The sequence below is a fragment of the Natrix helvetica genome (assembly GCF_964273705.1).
Source record: "Natrix helvetica genome assembly, chromosome: 2".
Lineage (NCBI taxonomy): Eukaryota > Metazoa > Chordata > Lepidosauria > Squamata > Natricidae > Natrix > Natrix helvetica.
This window is the reverse complement of record NC_138552.1, coordinates 226,900,466-226,921,562: the sequence shown is the minus strand read 5'-3', so window position 1 is coordinate 226,921,562 and position 21,097 is coordinate 226,900,466.

Genomic DNA, 21,097 nt, shown 5'->3' with positions numbered 1-21,097 from the left:
TTCACAAGGCCAGCTCAAAAGGCGTGCTCCCTCCTAACCATACTGCCAGGCTCCGAATCCAATGGCGATTTCCATTTTGCTCTGTGAATTCATGGAGACCTAACCCTAACCCTAAGTGGAATTTTCCCCAATGACATTTCCATACGTATTTTGCCAGGAAATGTACATGAGGCCGGCTCAAAAGTCGTGCTCCTTCCCTACTTTACTGCCGGGCTCCAAATCCAACGGTGAAGTCCATTTCGCTCTGAGAATTCATGGAGAGCTAACCCTAACCCTAAGTGGAATTTCCCCATTGGCATTTCCATGGCATTAACCATACTGCCGGGCTCCGAATCCAATGGCGATGTCCATCTTGCTCTGCGAATTCATGGAGACCTAACCCTAACCCTAAGTGGAATTTTCCCCAATGACATTTCCCCACGTATTTTGCCAGGAAATGTACATGAGGCCGGCTCAAAAGTCGTGCTCCTTCCCTACTTTACTGCCGGGCTCCAAATCCAACGGTGAAGTCCATTTTGCTCTGAGAATTCATGGAGAGCTAACCCTAACCCTAAGTGGAATTTCCCCATTGGCATTTCCATGGCATTAACCATACTGCCGGGCTCCGAATCCAATGGCGATGTCCATCTTGCTCTGCGAATTCATGGAGACCTAACCCTAACCCTAAGTGGAATTTTCCCCCATGGCATTTCCATGGCATTAACCACACTGCTGGGCTCCGAATCCAATGGCGATGTCCATCTTGCTCTGCGAATTCATGGAGACCTAACCCTAACCCTAAGTGGAATTTCCCCATTGGCATTTCCCCATTCATTTTGCCAGGAAATGACCATAAGCCCGGCTCAAAAGGCGTGCTCCCTCCTAACCATACCGATGGGCTCTGAATCCAACGGCGATGTCCATTTTGCTCTGCAAATTCAAGGAGAGCTAACACTAACCCTAAGTGGAATTTTCCCCCATGGCATTTCCCCATGTATTTTGACATGGAAGGTATATAAGGCCATGTCAAAAGGCTTGCTCCCTCGTAACTATTCCAATGGTCTCCAAATCAAATGGCAATGTCTGTTTTCCTCTGCGAATTCATGTACATAAGGCCGGCTCAAAAGGCGTGCTCCCTCCTAACCATACTGCCGGGCTCAGAATCCAACGGTGAATTCCTTTTTGCTCTGCGAATTCATGGAGAGCTAACCCTAACCCTAAGTGGAATTTCCCCTTGGGATTTCCCCATGTATTTTGCCAGGAAAGGTATATAAGGCCGGTTCAAAAGACGTGCTCCCTCCTAACGTACCGATGGACTTCGAATCCATTGGCAATGTCCGTTTTGCTTTGCAAATTCATGGAGAGATAACCCTAACCCTAAGTGGAACTTTCCACAGTGGTATTTCTCCTTTTATTTTGCCAGGAAAGGTACATAAGGCCAGCTCAAAAGGCGTGCTCCCTCCTAATCATACTGCCGGGCTCCAAATCCAATGGCGATGTCCATCTTGCTCTGCGAATTAATGGAGAGCTAACCCTAACCCTAAGTGGAATTTTCCCCAATGACATTTCCCCACGTATTTTGCCAGGAAATGTACATGAGGGCGGCTCAAAAGTCGTGCTCCCTCCTAACTTTACTGCCGGGCTCCGCATCCAACGGTGATGTCCATTTTGCTCTGCGAATTAATGGAGAGATAACCCTAACCCTAAGTGGAATTTCCCCATTGGAATTTCCCCATTCATTTTGTCAGGAAATGTACATAAGGCCGGCTCAAAAGGCGTGCTCCCTCCTAACCATACCGTTGGGCTCTGAATCCAATGGTGATGTCCATTTTGCTCTGCGAATTAATGGAGTGCTAACCCTAGCCCTAAGTGGAATTTTCCCCAGTGGTATTTCCCCATGTATTTTGCCAGGAAAGGTATATCAGGTCATCGCAAAAGACTTGCTCCCTCCTAAGCATACCAATGGGCTCTGAATCCAATGGCGATTTCCATTTTGCTCTGTGAATTCATGGACAACTAATCCTAACCCTAAGTGGAATTTCCCCATTGGTATTTCCCCATCTATTTTGCCAGGAAATGTACATCAGGCCATTTCAAAAGGCTTTCTACCTCCTCACCATTCCGATGGGCTCCAAATCAAATGGCAATGTCTGTTTTCCTCTGCGAATTCATGTACATAAGGCCGGCTCAAAAGGCATGCTCCCTACTAACCATACTGCCGGGTTCCGAATCCAATGGCGATTTCCATTTTGCTCTGAGAATTCATGGAGAGCTAACCCTAACCCTAAGTGGAATTTCCCCATTGGCATTTCCCCATTCATTTTGCCAGGAAATGTACATAAGTCCAGCTCAAAAGGCGTGCTCCCTCCTAACCATACCGAAGGGCTCTGAATCCAATGGTGATGTCCATTTTGCGCTGCGAATTCATGGAGAGCTAACCCTAACCCTAAGTGGAATTTTCCCCCATGGCATTTCCATGGATTAACCATACTGCCGGGCTCCGAATCCAATGGCGATGTCCATCTTGCTCTGCGAATTCATGGAGACCTAACCCTAAGTGGAATTTCCCCATTGGCATTTCCCCATTCATTTTGCCAGGAAATGACCATAAGGCCGGCTGAAAAGGCGTGCTCCCTCCTAACCATACCGATGGGCTCTGAATCCAATGGTGATGTCCATTTTGCACTGCGAATTCATGGAGAGCTAACCCTAACTGGAATTTTCACAAGTGGTATTTTCCCATGTATTTTGCCAGGAAATGTACATAAGGCCGGCTCAAAAGGCTCGCTCCCACCTAACCATCCTGATGGACTCCAAATCCAATGGCGATGTCAGTTTTGCTCTGCGAATTCATGGCGAGCTAACCCTAACCCTAAGTGGAAGTTCCCCATGTATTTTGCCAGGAAAGGTACATCAGGTCATCTCAAAAGACTTGCTCCCTCCTAAGCATACCAATGGGCTCCGAATCCAATGGCGATTTCCATTTTGCTCTGTGAATTCATGGACAACTATTCCTAACCCTAAGTGGAATTTCCCCATTGGCATTTCCCCATCTATTTTGCCAGGAAATGTACATCAGGCCATTTCAATAGGCTTTCTACCTCCTCACCATTTTGATGGGCTCCAAATCAAATGGCAATGTCTGTTTTCCTCTGCAAATTCATGTACATAAGGCCGGCTCAAAAGGCGTGCTCCCTCCTAACCATACTGCCAGGCTCCGAATCCAATGGCGATTTCCATTTTGCTCTGTGAATTCATGGAGACCTAACCCTAACCCTAAGTGGAATTTTCCCCAATGACATTTCCATACGTATTTTGCCAGGAAATGTACATGAGGCCGGCTCAAAAGTCGTGCTCCTTCCCTACTTTACTGCCGGGCTCCAAATCCAACGGTGAAGTCCATTTCGCTCTGAGAATTCATGGAGAGCTAACCCTAACCCTAAGTGGAATTTCCCCATTGGCATTTCCATGGCATTAACCATACTGCCGGGCTCCGAATCCAATGGCGATGTCCATCTTGCTCTGCGAATTCATGGAGACCTAACCCTAACCCTAAGTGGAATTTTCCCCAATGACATTTCCCCACGTATTTTGCCAGGAAATGTACATGAGGCCGGCTCAAAAGTCGTGCTCCTTCCCTACTTTACTGCCGGGCTCCAAATCCAACGGTGAAGTCCATTTTGCTCTGAGAATTCATGGAGAGCTAACCCTAACCCTAAGTGGAATTTCCCCATTGGCATTTCCATGGCATTAACCATACTGCCGGGCTCCGAATCCAATGGCGATGTCCATCTTGCTCTGCGAATTCATGGAGACCTAACCCTAACCCTAAGTGGAATTTTCCCCCATGGCATTTCCATGGCATTAACCATACTGCTGGGCTCCGAATCCAATGGCGATGTCCATCTTGCTCTGCGAATTCATGGAGACCTAACCCTAACCCTAAGTGGAATTTCCCCATTGGCATTTCCCCATTCATTTTGCCAGGAAATGACCATAAGCCCGGCTCAAAAGGCGTGCTCCCTCCTAACCATACCGATGGGCTCTGAATCCAACGGCGATGTCCATTTTGCTCTGCAAATTCAAGGAGAGCTAACACTAACCCTAAGTGGAATTTTCCCCCATGGCATTTCCCCATGTATTTTGACATGGAAGGTATATAAGGCCATGTCAAAAGGCTTGCTCCCTCGTAACTATTCCAATGGTCTCCAAATCAAATGGCAATGTCTGTTTTCCTCTGCGAATTCATGTACATAAGGCCGGCTCAAAAGGCGTGCTCCCTCCTAACCATACTGCCGGGCTCAGAATCCAACGGTGAATTCCTTTTTGCTCTGCGAATTCATGGAGAGCTAACCCTAACCCTAAGTGGAATTTCCCCTTGGGATTTCCCCATGTATTTTGCCAGGAAAGGTATATAAGGCCGGTTCAAAAGACGTGCTCCCTCCTAACGTACCGATGGACTTCGAATCCATTGGCAATGTCCGTTTTGCTTTGCAAATTCATGGAGAGATAACCCTAACCCTAAGTGGAACTTTCCACAGTGGTATTTCTCCTTTTATTTTGCCAGGAAAGGTACATAAGGCCAGCTCAAAAGGCGTGCTCCCTCCTAATCATACTGCCGGGCTCCAAATCCAATGGCGATGTCCATCTTGCTCTGCGAATTAATGGAGAGCTAACCCTAACCCTAAGTGGAATTTTCCCCAATGACATTTCCCCACGTATTTTGCCAGGAAATGTACATGAGGGCGGCTCAAAAGTCGTGCTCCCTCCTAACTTTACTGCCGGGCTCCGCATCCAACGGTGATGTCCATTTTGCTCTGCGAATTAATGGAGAGATAACCCTAACCCTAAGTGGAATTTCCCCATTGGAATTTCCCCATTCATTTTGTCAGGAAATGTACATAAGGCCGGCTCAAAAGGCGTGCTCCCTCCTAACCATACCGTTGGGCTCTGAATCCAATGGTGATGTCCATTTTGCTCTGCGAATTAATGGAGTGCTAACCCTAGCCCTAAGTGGAATTTTCCCCAGTGGTATTTCCCCATGTATTTTGCCAGGAAAGGTATATCAGGTCATCGCAAAAGACTTGCTCCCTCCTAAGCATACCAATGGGCTCTGAATCCAATGGCGATTTCCATTTTGCTCTGTGAATTCATGGACAACTAATCCTAACCCTAAGTGGAATTTCCCCATTGGCATTTCCCCATCTATTTTGCCAGGAAATGTACATCAGGCCATTTCAAAAGGCTTTCTACCTCCTCACCATTCCGATGGGCTCCAAATCAAATGGCAATGTCTGTTTTCCTCTGCGAATTCATGTACATAAGGCCGGCTCAAAAGGCATGCTCCCTACTAACCATACTGCCGGGTTCCGAATCCAATGGCGATTTCCATTTTGCTCTGAGAATTCATGGAGAGCTAACCCTAACCCTAAGTGGAATTTCCCCATTGGCATTTCCCCATTCATTTTGCCAGGAAATGTACATAAGTCCAGCTCAAAAGGCGTGCTCCCTCCTAACCATACCGAAGGGCTCTGAATCCAATGGTGATGTCCATTTTGCGCTGCGAATTCATGGAGAGCTAACCCTAACCCTAAGTGGAATTTTCCTCCATGGCATTTCCATGGATTAACCATACTGCCGGGCTCCGAATCCAATGGCGATGTCCATCTTGCTCTGCGAATTCATGGAGACCTAACCCTAAGTGGAATTTCCCCATTGGCATTTCCCCATTCATTTTGCCAGGAAATGACCATAAGGCCGGCTGAAAAGGCGTGCTCCCTCCTAACCATACCGATGGGCTCTGAATCCAATGGTGATGTCCATTTTGCACTGCGAATTCATGGAGAGCTAACCCTAACTGGAATTTTCACAAGTGGTATTTTCCCATGTATTTTGCCAGGAAATGTACATAAGGCCGGCTCAAAAGGCTCGCTCCCACCTAACCATCCTGATGGACTCCAAATCCAATGGCGATGTCAGTTTTGCTCTGCGAATTCATGGCGAGCTAACCCTAACCCTAAGTGGAAGTTCCCCATGTATTTTGCCAGGAAAGGTACATCAGGTCATCTCAAAAGACTTGCTCCCTCCTAAGCATACCAATGGGCTCCGAATCCAATGGCGATTTCCATTTTGCTCTGTGAATTCATGGACAACTATTCCTAACCCTAAGTGGAATTTCCCCATTGGCATTTCCCCATCTATTTTGCCAGGAAATGTACATCAGGCCATTTCAATAGGCTTTCTACCTCCTCACCATTTTGATGGGCTCCAAATCAAATGGCAATGTCTGTTTTCCTCTGCAAATTCATGTACATAAGGCCGGCTCAAAAGGCGTGCTCCCTCCTAACCATACTGCCAGGCTCCGAATCCAATGGCGATTTCCATTTTGCTCTGTGAATTCATGGAGACCTAACCCTAACCCTAAGTGGAATTTTCCCCAATGACATTTCCACACGTATTTTGCCAGGAAATGTACATGAGGCCGGCTCAAAAGTCGTGCTCCTTCCCTACTTTACTGCCGGGCTCCAAATCCAACGGTGAAGTCCATTTCGCTCTGAGAATTCATGGAGAGCTAACCCTAACCCTAAGTGGAATTTCCCCATTGGCATTTCCATGGCATTAACCATACTGCCGGGCTCCGAATCCAATGGCGATGTCCATCTTCCTCTGCGAATTCATGGAGACCTAACCCTAACCCTAAGTGGAATTTTCCCCAATGACATTTCCCCACGTATTTTGCCAGGAAATGTACATGAGGCCGGCTCAAAAGTCGTGCTCCTTCCCTACTTTACTGCCGGGCTCCAAATCCAACGGTGAAGTCCATTTTGCTCTGAGAATTCATGGAGAGCTAACCCTAACCCTAAGTGGAATTTCCCGATTGGCATTTCCATGGCATTAACCATATTGCCGGGCTCCGAATCCAATGGCGATGTCCATCTTGCTCTGCGAATCCATGGAGACCTAACCCTAACCCTAAGTGGAATTTTCCCCCATGGCATTTCCATGGCATTAACCATACTGCCGGGCTCCGAATCCAATGGCGATGTCCATCTTGCTCTGCGAATTCATGGAGACCTAACCCTAACCCTAAGTGGAATTTCCCCATTGGCATTTCCCCATTCATTTTGCCAGGAAATGACCATAAGGCCGGCTCAAAAGGCGTGCTCCCTCCTAACCATACCGATGGGCTCTGAATCCAATGGTGATGTCCATTTTGCGCTGCGAATTCATGGAGAGCTAACCCTAACCCTAAGTGGAATTTTCACAAGTAGTATTTCCCCATTTATTTTGCCAGGAAATGTACATAAGGCCATCTAAAAAGGCTTGCTCCCTCCTAACAATTCCGATGGGCACCAAATCAAATGGTATTGTCTGTTTTCCTCTGCGAATTCATGTACATAAGGCCAGCTCAAAAGGCGTCCTCCCTCCTAACGATACTGCTGGGCCCCGCATCCAACGGTGATGTCCATTTTGCTCTCGAATTAATGGAGAGCTAACCCTAACCCTAAGTGGAATTTTCCCCAGTGGTATTTCCCCATGTATATTGGCAGGAAATATATATAAGGCCAGCTCAAATGCGTGCTCCCTCCTAACCATACTGATGGGCTCTGAATCCAACGGTGATGTCCATTTTGCTCTGCGAATTCAAGGAGAGCTAACACTAACCCTAAGTGGAATTTTCCCCTATGGCATTTCCATGGCATTAACCATACTGCTGGGCTCCGAATCCAATGGCGATGTCCATCTTGCTCTGCGAATTCATGGAGACCTAACCCTAACCCTAAGTGGAATTTCCCCATTGGCATTTCCCCATTCATTTTGCCAGGAAATGACCATAAGCCCGGCTCAAAAGGCGTGCACCCTCCTAACCATACCGATGGGCTCTGAATCCAACGGCGATGTCCATTTTGCTCTGTGAATTCAAGGAGAGCTAACACTAACCCTAAGTGGAATTTTCCCCCATGGCATTTCCCCATGTATTTTGACATGAAAGGTACATAAGGCCATGTCAAAAGGCTTGCTCCCTCGTAACTATTCCAATGGTCTCCAAATCAAATGGCAATGTCTGTTTTCCTCTGCGATTTCATGTACATAAGGCCGGCTCAAAAGGCGTGCTCCCTCCTAACAATACTGCCGGGCTCCGAATCCAACGGTGAATTCCTTTTTGCTCTGCGAATTCATGGAGAGCTAACCCTAACCCTAAGTGGAATTTCCCCATTTACATTTCCCCATGTATTTTGCCAGGAAAGGTATATAAGGCCGGTTCAAAAGACGTGCTCCCTCCTAACGTACTGATGGACTTCGAATCCATTGGCAATGTCCGTTTTGCTTTGCAAATTCATGGAGAGCTAACCCTAACCCTAAGTGGAACTTTCCACAGTGGTATTTCTCCTTTTATTTTGCCAGGAAAGGTTGATAAGGCCAGCTCAAATGCGTGCTCCCTCCTAACCATACCGATGGGCTCTGAATCCAACGGCGATGTCCATTTTGCTCTGCGAATTCAAGGAGAGGTAACACTAACCCTAAGTGGAATTTTCCCCCATGGCATTTCCATGGCATTAACCATACTGCCGGGCTCCGAATCCAATGGCGATGTCCATCTTGCTCTGCGAATTCATGGAGACATAACCCTAAGTGGAATTTCCCCATTGGCATTTCCCCATTCATTTTGCCAGGAAATGACCATAAGGCCGGCTCAAAAGGCGTGCTCCCTCCTAACCATACCGATGGGCTCCGAATCCAATGGCGATCTCTGTTTTGCTCTGCGAATTCATGGAGAGCTAACCCTAACCCTAAGTGGAATTTTCCCCAATGACATTTCCCCACGTATTTTGCCAGGAAATGTACATGAGGGCGGCTCAAAAGTCGTGCTCCCTCCTAACTTTACTGCCGGGCTCCGCATCCAACGGAGATGTCCATTTTGCTCTGCGAATTAATGGAGAGATAACCCTAACCCTAAGTGGAATTTCCCCATTGGAATTTCCCCATTCATTTTGTCAGGCCGGCTCAAAAGGCGTGCTCCCTCCTAACGATACTGCTGGGCCCCGCATCGAACGGTGATGTTCATTTAGCTCTCGAATTAATGGAGAGCTAACCCTAACCGTAAGTGGAATTTTCACAAGTGGTATTTCCCCATTTATTTTGCCAGGAAATGTACATAAGGCCGGCTCAAAAGGCGTGCTCCCTCCTAACCATACTGCCGGGCTCCGAATCCAATGGCGATCTCTGTTTTGCTCTGCGAATTAATGGAGAGCTAACCCTAACCCTAAGTGGAATTTTCCCCAATGACATTTCCCCACGTATTTTGCCAGGAAATGTACATGAGGCCGGCTCAAAAGTCGTGCTCCTTCCTAACTTTACTGCTGGGCTCCAAATCCAACGGTAAAGTCCATTTTGCTCTGCGAATTCATGGAGAGCTAACCCTAACCCTAAGTGGAAATTCCCCATTGGCATTTCCCCATTCATTTTGCCAGGAAATGAACATAAGGCCAGCTGAAAAGGCGTGCTCCCTCCTATCCATACCAATGGGCTCTGAATCCAATGGTGATGTCCATTTTGCTCTGCGAATTCATGGAGAGCTAACCCTAACCCTAAGTGGAATTTTCACAAGTAGTATTTCCCCATGTATTTTGCCAGGAAATGTACATCAGGCCATTTCAAAAGGCTTTCTACATCCTCACCATTCCGATGGGCTCCAAATCAAATGGCAATGTCTGTTTTCCTCTGCGAATTAATGTACATAAGGCCGGCTCAAAAGGCGTGCTCCCTCCTAACCATACTGCCGGGCTCCGAATCCAATGGCGATGTCCATCTTGCTCTGCGAATTAATGGAGAGCTAACCCTAACCCTAAGTGGAATTTTCCCCAATGACATTTCCCCACGTATTTTGCCAGGAAATGTACATGAGGGCGGCTCAAAAGTCGTGCTCCTTCCTAACTTTACTGCCGGGCTCCAAATCCAACGGTGAAGTCCATTTTGCTCTGCGAATTCATGGAGAGCTAACCCTAACCCTAAGTGGAATTTCCCCATTGGCATTTCCCCATTCATTTTGCCAGGAAATGTACATAAGGCCGGCTCAAACGTCGTGCTCCCTCCTAACCATACCGATGGGCTCTGAATCCAATGGTGATGTCCATTTTGCTATGCGAATTCATGGAGAGCTAACCCTAACCCTAAGTGGAATTTTCACAAGTAGTATTTCCCCATTTATTTTGCCAGGAATTGTACATAAGGCCATCTAACAAGGCTTGCTCCCTCCTAACAATTCCGATGGGCTCCAAATGAAATGATATTGTCTGTTTTCCTCTGCGAATTCATGTACATATGGCCGGCTCAAAAGGCGTGCTCCCTCCTAACCATACTGCCGGGCTCCGAATCCAATGGCAATCTCTGTTTTGCTCTGCGAATTCATGGAGAGCTAACCCTAACCTTAAGTGGAATTTTCACAAGTGGTATTTCCCCATGTATTTTGCCAGGAAATGTAGATAAGGCCGGCTCAAAAGGCTCGCTCCCACCTAACCATCCTGATGGACTCCAAATCCAATGGCGATGTCAGTTTTGCTCTGCGAATTCATGGAGAGCTAACCCTAACCCTAAGTGGAAGTTCCCCATGTATTTTGCCAGGAAAGGTACATCAGGTCATCGCAAAAGACTTGCTCCCTCCTAAGCATACCAATGGGCTCCGAATCCAATGGCGATTTCCATTTTGCTCTGTGAATTCATGGACAACTAATCCTAACCCTAAGTGGAATTTCCCCATTGGCATTTCCCCATCTATTTTGCCAGGAAATGTACATCAGGCCATTTCAATAGGCTTTCTACCACCTCACCATTCCGATGGGCTCCAAATCAAATGGCAATGTTTGTTTTCCTCTGCGAATTCATGTACATAAGGCCGGCTCAAAAGGCGTGCTCCCTCCTAACCATACTGCCGGGTTCCGAATCCAATGGCGATTTCCATTTTGCTCTGTGAATTCATGGAGACCTAACCCTAACCCTAAGTGGAATTTTCCCCAATGACATTTCCCCACGTATTTTGCCAGGAAATGTACATGAGGCCGGCTCAAAAGTCGTGCTCCTTCCCTACTTTACTGCCGGGCTCCAAATCCAACGGTGAAGTCCATTTTGCTCGGAGAATTCATGGAGAGCTAACCCTAACCCTAAGTGGAATTTCCCCATTGGCATTTCCATGGCATTAACCATACTGCCGGGCTCCGAATTCATGGAGAGCTAACCCTAACCCTAAGTGGAATTTCCCCATTGGCATTTCCATGGTATTAACCATACTGCCGGGCTCCGAATCCAATGGCGATGTCCATCTTGCTCTGCGAATTCATGGAGACCTAACCCTAACCCTAAGTGGAATTTTCCCCCATGGCATTTCCATGGCATTAACCATACTGCCGGGCTCCGAATCCAATGGCGATGTCCATCTTGCTCTGCGAATTCATGGAGACCTAACCCTAACCCTAAGTGGAATTTCCCCATTGGCATTTCCCCATTCATTTTGCCAGGAAATGACCATAAGGCCGGCTCAAAAGGCGTGCTCCCTCCTAACCATACCGATGGGCTCTGAATCCAATGGTGATGTCCATTTTGCGCTGCGAATTCATGGAGAGCTAACCCTAACCCTAAGTGGAATTTTCACAAGTAGTATTTCCCAATTTATTTTGACAGGAAATGTACATAAGGCCATCTAAAAAGGCTTGCTCCCTCCTAACAATTCCGATGGGCACCAAATCAAATGGTATTGTCTGTTTTCCTCTGCGAATTCATGTACATAAGGCCAGCTCAAAAGGCGTCCTCCCTCCTAACGATACTGCTGGGCCCCGCATCCAACGGTGATGTCCATTTTGCTCTCGAATTAATGGAGAGCTAACCCTAACCCTAAGTGGAATTTTCCCCAGTGGTATTTCCCCATGTATATTGGCAGGAAATATATATAAGGCCAGCTCAAATGCGTGCTCCCTCCTAACCATACTGATGGGCTCTGAATCCAACGGTGATGTCCATTTTGCTCTGCGAATTCAAGGAGAGCTAACACTAACCCTAAGTGGAATTTTCCCCTATGGCATTTCCATGGCATTAACCATACTGCTGGGCTCCGAATCCAATGGCGATGTCCATCTTGCTCTGCGAATTCATGGAGACCTAACCCTAACCCTAAGTGGAATTTCCCCATTGGCATTTCCCCATTCATTTTGCCAGGAAATGACCATAAGCCCGGCTCAAAAGGCGTGCACCCTCCTAACCATACCGATGGGCTCTGAATCCAACGGCGATGTCCATTTTGCTCTGTGAATTCAAGGAGAGCTAACACTAACCCTAAGTGGAATTTTCCCCCATGGCATTTCCCCATGTATTTTGACATGAAAGGTACATAAGGCCATGTCAAAAGGCTTGCTCCCTCGTAACTATTCCAATGGTCTCCAAATCAAATGGCAATGTCTGTTTTCCTCTGCGATTTCATGTACATAAGGCCGGCTCAAAAGGCGTGCTCCCTCCTAACAATACTGCCGGGCTCCGAATCCAACGGTGAATTCCTTTTTGCTCTGCGAATTCATGGAGAGCTAACCCTAACCCTAAGTGGAATTTCCCCATTTACATTTCCCCATGTATTTTGCCAGGAAAGGTATATAAGGCCGGTTCAAAAGACGTGCTCCCTCCTAACGTACTGATGGACTTCGAATCCATTGGCAATGTCCGTTTTGCTTTGCAAATTCATGGAGAGCTAACCCTAACCCTAAGTGGAACTTTCCACAGTGGTATTTCTCCTTTTATTTTGCCAGGAAAGGTTGATAAGGCCAGCTCAAATGCGTGCTCCCTCCTAACCATACCGATGGGCTCTGAATCCAACGGCGATGTCCATTTTGCTCTGCGAATTCAAGGAGAGGTAACACTAACCCTAAGTGGAATTTTCCCCCATGGCATTTCCATGGCATTAACCATGTTGCCGGGCTCCGAATCCAATGGCGATTTCCATTTTGCTCTGTGAATTCATGGAGACCTAACCCTAACCCTAAGTGGAATTTTCCCCAATGACATTTCCCCACGTATTTTGCCAGGAAATGTACATGAGGCCGGCTCAAAAGTCGTACTCCTTCCCTACTTAACTGCCGGGCTCCAAATCCAAAGGTGAAGTCCATTTTGCGCTGCGAATTCATGGAGAGCTAACCCTAACCCTAAGTGGAATTTTCCCCCATGGCATTTCCATGGCATTAACCATACTGCCGGGCTCCGAATCCAATGGCGATGTCCATCTTGCTCTGCGAATTCATGGAGACCTAACCCTAAGTGAAATTTTCCCCAATGACATTTCCCCACGTATTTTGCCAGGAAATGTACATGAGGGCGGCTCAAAAGTCGTGCTCCCTCCTAACTTTACTGCCGGGCTCCGCATCCAACTGTGATGTCCATTTTGCTCTGCGAATTAATGGAGAGATAACCCTAACCCTAAGTGGAATTTCCCCATTGGAATTTCCCCATTCATTTTGTCAGGCCGGCTCAAAAGGCGTGCTCCCTCCTAACGATACTGCTGGGCCCCGCATCGAACGGTGATGTTCATTTAGCTCTCGAATTAATGGAGAGCTAACCCTAACCGTAAGTGGAATTTTCACAAGTGGTATTTCCCCATTTATTTTGCCAGGAAATGTACATAAGGCCGGCTCAAAAGGCGTGCTCCCTCCTAACCATACTGCCGGGCTCCGAATCCAATGGCGATCTCTGTTTTGCTCTGCGAATTAATGGAGAGCTAACCCTAACCCTAAGTGGAATTTTCCCCAATGACATTTCCCCACGTATTTTGCCAGGAAATGTACATGAGGCCGGCTCAAAAGTCGTGCTCCTTCCTAACTTTACTGCTGGGCTCCAAATCCAACGGTAAAGTCCATTTTGCTCTGCGAATTCATGGAGAGCTAACCCTAACCCTAAGTGGAAATTCCCCATTGGCATTTCCCCATTCATTTTGCCAGGAAATGAACATAAGGCCAGCTGAAAAGGCGTGCTCCCTCCTATCCATACCAATGGGCTCTGAATCCAATGGTGATGTCTATTTTGCTCTGCGAATTCATGGAGAGCTAACCCTAACCCTAAGTGGAATTTTCACAAGTAGTATTTCCCCATGTATTTTGCCAGGAAATGTACATCAGGCCATTTCAAAAGGCTTTCTACATCCTCACCATTCCGATGGGCTCCAAATCAAATGGCAATGTCTGTTTTCCTCTGCGAATTAATGTACATAAGGCCGGCTCAAAAGGCGTGCTCCCTCCTAACCATACTGCCGGGCTCCGAATCCAATGGCGATGTCCATCTTGCTCTGCGAATTAATGGAGAGCTAACCCTAACCCTAAGTGGAATTTTCCCCAATGACATTTCCCCACGTATTTTGCCAGGAAATGTACATGAAGCCGGCTCAAAAGTCGTGCTCCTTCCTAACTTTACTGCCGGGCTCCAAATCCAACGGTGAAGTCCATTTTGCTCTGCGAATTCATGGAGAGCTAACCCTAACCCTAAGTGGAATTTCCCCATTGGCATTTCCCCATTCATTTTGCCAGGAAATGTACATAAGGCCGGCTCAAATGTCGTGCTCCCTCCTAACCACACCGATGGGCTCTGAATCCAATGGTGATGTCCATTTTGCTATGCGAATTCATGGAGAGCTAACCCTAACCCTAAGTGGAATTTTCACAAGTAGTATTTCCCCATTTATTTTGCCAGGAATTGTACATAAGGCCATCTAACAAAGCTTGCTCCCTCCTAACCATTCCGATGGGCTCCAAATGAAATGATATTGTCTGTTTTCCTCTGCGAATTCATGTACATATGGCCGGCTCAAAAGGCGTGCTCCCTCCTAACCATACTGCCGGGCTCCGAATCCAATGGCGATCTCTGTTTTGCTCTGCGAATTCATGGAGAGCTAACCCTAACCTTAAGTGGAATTTTCACAAGTGGTATTTCCCCATGTATTTTGCCAGGAAATGTAGATAAGGCCGGCTCAAAAGGCTCGCTCCCACCTAACCATCCTGATGGACTCCAAATCCAATGGCGATGTCAGTTTTGCTCTGCGAATTCATGGAGAGCTAACCCTAACCCTAAGTGGAAGTTCCCCATGTATTTTGCCAGGAAAGGTACATCAGGTCATCGCAAAAGACTTGCTCCCTCCTAAGCATACCAATGGGCTCCGAATCCAATGGCGATTTCCATTTTGCTCTGTGAATTCATGGACAACTAATCCTAACCCTAAGTGGAATTTCCCCATTGGCATTTCCCCATCTATTTTGCCAGGAAATGTACATCAGGCCATTTCAATAGGCTTTCTACCTCCTCACCATTCCGATGGGCTCCAAATCAAATGGCAATGTCTGTTTTCCTCTGCGAATTCATGTACATAAGGCCGGCTCAAAAGGCGTGCTCCCTCCTAACCATACTGCCGGGTTCCGAATCCAATGGCGATTTCCATTTTGCTCTGAGAATTCATGGAGAGCTAACCCTAACCCTAAGTGGAATTTTCCCCAATGACATTTCCCCACGTATTTTGCCAGGAAATGACCATAAGGCCGGCTCAAAAGGCGTGCTCCCTCCTAACCATACCGATGGGCTCTGAATCCAATGGTGATGTCCATTTTGCGCTGCGAATTCATGGAGACCTAACCCTAACCCTAAGTGGAATTTTCCCCCATGGCATTTCCATGGCATTAACCATACTGCCGGGCTCCGAATCCAATGGCGATGTCCATCTTGCTCTGCGAATTCATGGAGACCTAACCCTAACCCTAAGTGGAATTTCCCCATTGGCATTTCCCCATTCATTTTGCCAGGAAATGACCATAAGGCCGGCTCAAAAGGCGTGCTCCCTCCTAACCATACCGATGGGCTCTGAATCCAATGGTGATGTCCATTTTGCGCTGCGAATTCATGGAGAGCTAACCCTAACCCTAAGTGGAATTTTCACAAGTAGTATTTCCCCATTTATTTTGCCAGGAAATGTACATAAGGCCATCTAAAAAGGCTTGCTCCCTCCTAACAATTCCGATGGGCACCAAATCAAATGGTATTGTCTGTTTTCCTCTGCGAATTCATGTACATAAGGCCAGCTCAAAAGGCGTCCTCCCTCCTAACGATACTGTTGGGCCCCGCATCCAACGGTGATGTCCATTTTGCTCTCGAATTAATGGAGAGCTAACCCTAACCCTAAGTGGAATTTTCCCCAGTGGTATTTCCCCATGTATATTGGCAGGAAATATATATAAGGCCAGCTCAAAAGGCGTGCACCCTCCTAACCATACCGATGGGCTCTGAATCCAACGGCGATGTCCATTTTGCTCTGTGAATTCAAGGAGAGCTAACACTAACCCTAAGTGGAATTTTCCCCCATGGCATTTCCCCATGTATTTTGACATGAAAGGTACATAAGGCCATGTCAAAAGGCTTGCTCCCTCGTAACTATTCCAATGGTCTCCAAATCAAATGGCAATGTCTGTTTTCCTCTGCGATTTCATGTACATAAGGCCGGCTCAAAAGGCGTGCTCCCTCCTAACAATACTGCCGGGCTCCGAATCCAATGGTGAATTCCTTTTTGCTCTGCGAATTCATGGAGAGCTAACCCTAACCCTAAGTGGAATTTTCACAAGTAGTATTTCCCCATTTATTTTGCCAGGAAATGTACATAAGGCCATCTAAAAAGGCTTGCTCCCTCCTAACAATTCCGATGGGCACCAAATCAAATGGTATTGTCTGTTTTCCTCTGCGAATTCATGTACATAAGGCCAGCTCAAAAGGCGTCCTCCCTCCTAACGATACTGCTGGGCCCCGCATCCAACGGTGATGTCCATTTTGCTCTCGAATTAATGGAGAGCTAACCCTAACCCTAAGTGGAATTTTCCCCAGTGGTATTTCCCCATGTATATTGGCAGGAAATATATATAAGGCCAGCTCAAAAGGCGTGCACCCTCCTAACCATACCGATGGGCTCTGAATCCAACGGCGATGTCCATTTTGCTCTGTGAATTCAAGGAGAGCTAACACTAACCCTAAGTGGAATTTTCCCCCATGGCATTTCCCCATGTATTTTGACATGAAAGGTACATAAGGCCATGTCAAAAGGCTTGCTCCCTCGTAACTATTCCAATGGTCTCCAAATCAAATGGCAATGTCTGTTTTCCTCTGCGATTTCATGTACATAAGGCCGGCTCAAAAGGCGTGCTCCCTCCTAACAATACTGCCGGGCTCCGAATCCAACGGTGAATTCCTTTTTGCTCTGCGAATTCAAGGAGAGCTAACACTAACCCTAAGTGGAATTTTCCCCTATGGCATTTCCATGGCATTAACCATACTGCTGGGCTCCGAATCCAATGGCGATGTCCATCTTGCTCTGCGAATTCATGGAGACCTAACCCTAACCCTAAGTGGAATTTCCCCATTGGCATTTCCCCATTCATTTTGCCAGGAAATGACCATAAGCCCGGCTCAAAAGGCGTGCTCCTTCCCTACTTTACTGTCGGGCTCCAAATCCAACGGTGATTTCCTTTTTGCTCTGCGAATTCATGGAGAGCTAACCCTAACCCTAAGTGGAATTTCCCCATTTACATTTCCCCATGTATTTTGCCAGGAAAGGTATATAAGGCCGGTTCAAAAGACGTGCTCCCTCCTAACGTACTGATGGACATCGAATCCATTGGCAATGTCCGTTTTGCTTTGCAAATTCATGGAGAGCTAACCCTAACCCTAAGTGGAACTTTCCACAGTGGTATTTCTCCTTTTATTTTGCCAGGAAAGGTTGATAAGGCCAGCTCAAATGCGTGCTCCCTCCTAACCATACTGATGGGCTCTGAATCCAACGGCGATGTCCATTTTGCTCTGCGAATTCAAGGAGAGGTAACACTAACCCTAAGTGGAATTTTCCCCCATGGCATTTCCATGGCATTAACCATGTTGCCCGGCTCCGAATCCAATGGCGATTTCCATTTTGCTCTGTGAATTCATGGAGACCTAACCCTAACCCTAAGTGGAATTTTCCCCAATGACATTTCCCCACGTATTTTGCCAGGAAATGTACATGAGGCCGGCTCAAAAGTCGTGCTCCTTCCCTACTTAACTGCCGGGCTCCAAATCCAACGGTGAAGTCCATTTTGCGCTGCGAATTAATGGAGAGCTAACCCTAACCCTAAGTGGAATTTTCCCCCATGGCATTTCCATGGCATTAGCCATACTGCCGGGCTCCGAATCCAATGGCGATGTCCATCTTGCTCTGCGAATTCATGGAGACCTAACCCTAAGTGGAATTTCCCCATTGGCATTTCCCCATTCATTTTGCCAGGAAATGACCATAAGGCCGGCTCAAAAGGCGTGCTCCCTCCTAACCATACCGATGGGCTCCGAATCCAATGGCGATCTCTGTTTTGCTCTGCGAATTCATGGAGAGCTAACCCTAACCCTAATTGGAATTTTCACAAGTGGTATTTCCCCATGTATTTTGCCAGGAAATGTACATAAGGCCGGCTCAAAAGGCTCGCTCCCACCTAACCATCCTGATGGACTCCAAATCCAATGGCGATGTCAGTTTTGCTCTGCGAATTCATGGAGAGCTAACCCTAACCCTAAGTGGAAGTTCCCCATGTATTTTGCCAGGAAAGGTACATCAGGTCATCTCAAAAGTCTTGCTCCCTCCTAAGTATACCAATGGGCTCCGAATCCAATGGCGATTTCCATTTTACTCTGTGAATTCATGGACAACTATTCCTAACCCTAAGTGGAATTTCCCCATTGGCATTTCCCCATCTATTTTGCCAGGAAATGTACATCAGGCCATTTCAATAGGCTTTCTACCTCCTCACCATTTTGATGGGCTCCAAATTAAATGGCAATGTCTGTTTTCCTCTGCAAATTCATGTACATAAGGCCGGCTCAAAAGGCGTGCTCCCTCCTAACCATACTGCCGGGCTCCGAATCCAATGGCGATTTTCATTTTGATCTGTGAATTCATGGAGACCTAACCCTAACCCTAAGTGGAATTTTCCCCCATGGCATTTCCATGGCATTAACCATACTGCCGGGCTCCGAATCCAATGGCGATGTCCATCTTGCTCTGCGAATTCATGGAGACCTAACCCTAACCCTAAGTGGAATTTCCCCATTGGCATTTCCCCATTCATTTTGCCAGGAAATGACCATAAGGCCGGCTCAAAAGGCGTGCTCCCTCCTAACCATACCGATGGGCTCTGAATCCAATGGTGATGTCCATTTTGCGCTGCGAATTCATGGAGAGCTAACCCTAACCCTAAGTGGAATTTTCACAAGTAGTATTTCCCCATTTATTTTGCCAGGAAATGTACATAAGGCCATCTAAAAAGGCTTGCTCCCTCCTAACAATTCCGATGGGCACCAAATCAAATGGTATTGTCTGTTTTCCTCTGCGAATTCATGTACATAAGGCCAGCTCAAAAGGCGTCCTCCCTCCTAACGATACTGTTGGGCCCCGCATCCAACGGTGATGTCCATTTTGCTCTCGAATTAATGGAGAGCTAACCCTAACCCTAAGTGGAATTTTCCCCAGTGGTATTTCCCCATGTATATTGGCAGGAAATATATATAAGGCCAGCTCAAAAGGCGTGCACCCTCCTAACCATACCGATGGGCTCTGAATCCAACGGCGATGTCCATTTTGCTCTGTGAATTCAAGGAGAGCTAACACTAACCCTAAGTGGAATTTTCCCCCATGGCATTTCCCCATGTATTTTGACATGAAAGGTACATAAGGCCATGTCAAAAGGCTTGCTCCCTCGTAACTATTCCAATGGTCTCCAAATCAAATGGCAATGTCTGTTTTCCTCTGCGATTTCATGTACATAAGGCCGGCTCAAAAGGCGTGCTCCCTCCTAACAATACTGCCGGGCTCCGAATCCAATGGTGAATTCCTTTTTGCTCTGCGAATTCATGGAGAGCTAACCCTAACCCTAAGTGGAATTTTCACAAGTAGTATTTCCCCATTTATTTTGCCAGGAAATGTACATAAGGCCATCTAAAAAGGCTTGCTCCCTCCTAACAATTCCGATGGGCACCAAATCAAATGGTATTGTCTGTTTTCCTCTGCGAATTCATGTACATAAGGCCAGCTCAAAAGGCGTCCTCCCTCCTAACGATACTGCTGGGCCCCGCATCCAACGGTGATGTCCATTTTGCTCTCGAATTAATGGAGAGCTAACCCTAACCCTAAGTGGAATTTTCCCCAGTGGTATTTCCCCATGTATATTGGCAGGAAATATATATAAGGCCAGCTCAAAAGGCGTGCACCCTCCTAACCATACCGATGGGCTCTGAATCCAACGGCGATGTCCATTTTGCTCTGTGAATTCAAGGAGAGCTAACACTAACCCTAAGTGGAATTTTCCCCCATGGCATTTCCCCATGTATTTTGACATGAAAGGTACATAAGGCCATGTCAAAAGGCTTGCTCCCTCGTAACTATTCCAATGGTCTCCAAATCAAATGGCAATGTCTGTTTTCCTCTGCGATTTCATGTACATAAGGCCGGCTCAAAAGGCGTGCTCCCTCCTAACAATACTGCCGGGCTCCGAATCCAACGGTGAATTCCTTTTTGCTCTGCGAATTCAAGGAGAGCTAACACTAACCCTAAGTGGAATTTTCCCCTATGGCATTTCCATGGCATTAACCATACTGCTGGGCTCCGAATCCAATGGCGATGTCCATCTTGCTCTGCGAATTCATGGAGACCTAACCCTAACCCTAAGTGGAATTTCCCCATTGGCATTTCCCCATTCATTTTGCCAGGAAATGACCATAAGCCCGGCTCAAAAGGCGTGCTCCTTCCCTACTTTACTGTCGGGCTCCAAATCCAACGGTGATTTCCTTTTTGCTCTGCGAATTCATGGAGAGCTAACCCTAACCCTAAGTGGAATTTCCCCATTTACATTTCCCCATGTATTTTGCCAGGAAAGGTATATAAGGCCGGTTCAAAAGACGTGCTCCCTCCTAACGTACTGATGGACATCGAATCCATTGGCAATGTCCGTTTTGCTTTGCAAATTCATGGAGAGCTAACCCTAACCCTAAGTGGAACTTTCCACAGTGGTATTTCTCCTTTTATTTTGCCAGGAAAGGTTGA